Below are 4,201 nucleotides of genomic sequence, written 5' to 3'. Positions count from 1 at the left end.
TTCTGCGAATTGGAAGTATTATCAAGATGTCACCCCCTCCTCTCAGAATGGAAATGAATGTTTCGTGTTTAATTTTGGTAAGTGGAGGGGAGCTGCCCCCAGCTACAGCTCTCCCCTTACGATTGCATTTCACCAAATCTGACAAAGTGCTTCTGCTCTGCGTAGAGAAGGCCAAGACGGGGACACTTGCCCCAAAGATGCCGGAGGAATTTTTAGGGCTCTCTTCTTGATTGCTTTGGCTTCAAGGTAGTTCATCACTTGACGATATCTCGCCCAACGTCGCCTCTCCCACCCATCCTGGGCTTGCCCATCAGTCCGATTAGAAACAGTGACGCCTTTATCAGATTAATCTCTCTTCCCTTCAGCGTGTCTGCGTTTAGGACAAACAGAGCCTCCACCAACCCACTTCAATTAATCCACGAAGATCTCAGCCACCGAAACTGCTCGGAATGAATTGGATTTTAAACACACACATAGAGGGCGTTCCCCCCAAAAATGTATGCACACTTTGAATAATGATAAAGGCAGTGCTTTTTATTTTATTTTATTTTTTATTTTTTTTAAATATATTTTATTGATTTTTTACAGAGAGGAAGGGAGAGGGATAGAGTTAGAAACATCGATGAGAGAGAAACATCGATCAGCTGCCTCTTGCACACCCCCTCCTGGGGATGTGCCCGCAACCAAGGTACATGCCCTTGACCGGAATCGAACCTGGGACCCTTCAGTCCGCAGGCCGACGCTCTATCCACTGAGCCAAACCGGTTAGGGCAAGGCAGTGCTTTTAAAAATACTTTTCATTTTCAAAATGTAATAGAATCTACAGTCATAGCATGTGTACATTTTGGGGGGACGCCGTATATTTTAAAATCTACTCTCTGGCTAGGATCATCTGACTCCTTTTAATTTTTGTTTTTAATTTTTCTTTATAAACTGCTCAGTTTGGTAATGGTGGAGAGTTCCCCAGCATTCCGCCGGGTCTGAATCAGAAAGGACTGGCTCCTTCCGTCCATCCGACTGCTTTGCCTTCTTTAGCTCCATTCATCTTCTGGGCCGAGTGGAGACAGTCGGTGGGGGGAAGGGGGCGTGGAGGGGGGGGGACCATTGGCCAGTGGGCCGTGCGCGGTGTGCGCCGAGTCTTCTCGAGTTGTGTGCGTCTCACCTGTCCCAGGTTCTTGGCCATGTGCGTCAGTCCGGGTCCTCTTTCGCTGAAAGGCATGGTTCCATCTGGAGGCCTGAGGAAATGAGTTTCAATGAAATTACCTGTTGTCCATAGAAACCAGTGTCCTGTCTTCCTTCCTCATAGGGATTTGGCATCTGAATGACTGGAATGGCTGGGAAAAGGAAAAAGAAAAGGGAGAATGAGTCTGGTTAGCACCGGCATTGGGACAGGGGTGAATTTGTCTTTTTTTTTTTTTTTTTAAGGGGAAATACGGTCTTAGCGGCTGTGTAAGGAGAGAGATAAGCGATATATGTGCTCGTCGGGGGGGTTCAGTTCCTAATTCAACAAGAAAACCTGTTCTCGCTGTGTAAAATTGTTCGTAAGCCATATTTCAAAGGTTTAAAAATTGCTTAATGTGCTCCATTTGCAATATAACTCCTAATATTTCTGCTCTGTGGTGGGGATTTATTTGTAAGAGATGATGAGAGGCAAAGGATGTTAGAATAGCAAAAATGTTTTTTGAATTAACCTTTAATGGCAACAAGATGTGAATAAAATTAAACAAAAACAAAAACAAAAAAAAGAAAACCTGTCCAGCCTTGTCCAGTCTGGCGCTGTGTGGATGTATAACCCTTTTCAGCTGCATCAGAGTGAATGTGCAAAAATAAAACCAAACAAAAATCAAGATATTTTTTTTTTACATATTTTTATTGACTTTTAGAGAGGAAGGGAGAGAGAGAGAGAGATATAGAAAGAAACATCGATGAGAGAGAAACATCGATCAGCTGCCTCTTGCACACCCCCTCCTGGGGATGTGCCCGCAACCAAGGTACATGCCCTTGACCGGAATCGAACCTGGGACCCTTCAGTCCGCAGGCCGACGCTCTATCCACTGAGCCAAACCGGTTAGGGCAAGGCAGTGCTTTTAAAAATACTTTTCATTTTCAAAATGTAATAGAATCTACAGTCATAGCATGTGTACATTTTGGGGGGACGCCGTATATTTTAAAATCTACTCTCTGGCTAGGATCATCTGACTCCTTTTAATTTTTGTTTTTAATTTTTCTTTATAAACTGCTCAGTTTGGTAATGGTGGAGAGTTCCCCAGCATTCCGCCGGGTCTGAATCAGAAAGGACTGGCTCCTTCCGTCCATCCGACTGCTTTGCCTTCTTTAGCTCCATTCATCTTCTGGGCCGAGTGGAGACAGTCGGTGGGGGGAAGGGGGCGTGGAGGGGGGGGGACCATTGGCCAGTGGGCCGTGCGCGGTGTGCGCCGAGTCTTCTCGAGTTGTGTGCGTCTCACCTGTCCCAGGTTCTTGGCCATGTGCTTCAGTCCGGGTCCTCTTTCGCTGAAAGGCGTGGTTCCATCTGGAGGCCTGAGGAAATGAGTTTCAATGAAATTACCTGTTGTCCATAGAAACCAGTGTCCTGTCTTCCTTCCTCATAGGGATTTGGCATCTGAATGACTGGAATGGCTGGGAAAAGGAAAAGGAAAAGGGAAAATGAGTCTGGTTAGCACCGGCATTGGGACAGGGGTGAATTTGTCTTTTTTTTTTTTTAAGGGGAAATACGGTCTTAGCGGCTGTGTAAGGAGAGAGATAAGCGATATATGTGCTCGTCGGGGGGGTTCAGTTCCTAATTCAACAAGAAAACCTGTTCTCGCTGTGTAAAATTGTTCGTAAGCCATATTTCAAAGGTTTAAAAATTGCTTAATGTGCTCCATTTGCAATATAACTCCTAATATTTCTGCTCTGTGGTGGGGATTTATTTGTAAGAGATGATGAGAGGCAAAGGATGTTAGAATAGCAAAAATGTTTTTTGAATTAACCTTTAATGGCAACAAGATGTGAATAAAATTAAACAAAAACAACAACAAAAAAAAACCTGTTCAACCTTGGCATCCAGTCTGGCGCTGTGTGGATGTATAACCCTTTTCAGCTGCATCAGAGTGAATGTGCAAAAATAAAACCAAACAAAAATCAAGATATTTTTTTTTTACATATTTTTATTGACTTTTAGAGAGGAAGGGAGAGAGAGAGAGAGATATAGAAACACCCATGATGAGAGAGAATCATTGATCGGCTGCCTCCTGCACGCCCCACACTGGGGATCGAGCCCACAACCCAAGCATGTGCCCTTGAGCGGAATTGAACCTGGGACCCTTCAGTCCACAGGTCGACACTTTATCCACTGAGCCAAACCAGCTAGGGCTCAAGATACCTTTAGTATCGTCCTCTTGGCAAGGGTGTTCTCTGAATAAAGGCGCTGTAACGGCCCCCAGGCGTGCAGGAGGACATTTGCCGTGTTTCTCTAGGGCAGTGGTGGCGAACCTTTTGAGCTCGGCGTGTCAGCATTTTGAAAAACCCTAACTTAACTCTGGTGCCGTGTCACATATAGAAATTTTTTGATATTTGCAACCATAGTAAGACAAAGACGTATATTTTTGATATTTATTTTATATATTTAAATGCCATTGAACAAAGAAAAATCAACCAAAAAAATGAGTTCGCGTGTCACCTCTGACACGCGTGTCATAGGTTCGCCATCACTGCCCTAGGGTCTGGGCAGGTTGGCCCAGCGCCTTGTGTGTCTGCGCTCGCTCACCTTTGTTGATCAGGATCTGCAGGTGCAGACAGAGGTCAGGGGTCAGGGTGGCTGCAGCAAGGCTAGCAATGGGGGGCAGCTCAGGGTGCGGCCCCCAGACCTTCTGCTGAGCGAACTCTGAGTGAGGAGGATTTGAGCAGAGAATTTGAGAACTGTGTGTTGTTATTGGCTTCTTTCCCTTTTTTTTCTTCATCTCAGTGTTTTGTTTTTAGAAAATGTCTTCTCTCACTTTACTGTTTTGTTTTTAGACAATAAAAGAAGACAAAGTGTAAAATGAGGTTCAGGTGTGACGTGGTTGTGGAGTAGAAGACGCCACCGCCTGGCTGAGTCACCTGGACACAGTGTGTCAGCCTTTGAAATCTCTGTCTCTCTGTCTTCTTTTCCTCCCCTTCCCTCCCTCCCTCCCTCCCTCCCGAGGAAGAAAAGGGGAAGCCT

General features: G+C 45.3%; 1 protein-coding gene across 1 annotated transcript in view; it reads left to right on the top strand.

Annotated features, from left to right (window-relative positions):
* SPATA17 (spermatogenesis associated 17) overlaps positions 1 to 4,133 on the top strand; it is a 64,977-nt gene extending 60,844 nt beyond the window's left edge. Inside the window, 1 exon segment of the mRNA XM_006094329.3 lies at positions 4,015 to 4,133. The gene's annotated coding sequence lies outside the window, so the exon portion shown is untranslated.
* The last annotated feature ends 68 nt before the right edge of the window (positions 4,134 to 4,201 follow it).

Source organism: Myotis lucifugus, unplaced genomic scaffold (genome assembly GCF_000147115.1).
Source record: "Myotis lucifugus unplaced genomic scaffold, Myoluc2.0 scaffold_133, whole genome shotgun sequence".
In the NCBI taxonomy this organism is placed as follows: Eukaryota; Metazoa; Chordata; class Mammalia; order Chiroptera; family Vespertilionidae; genus Myotis; species Myotis lucifugus.
This window is presented reverse-complemented; position numbering and strand designations above follow the sequence as displayed.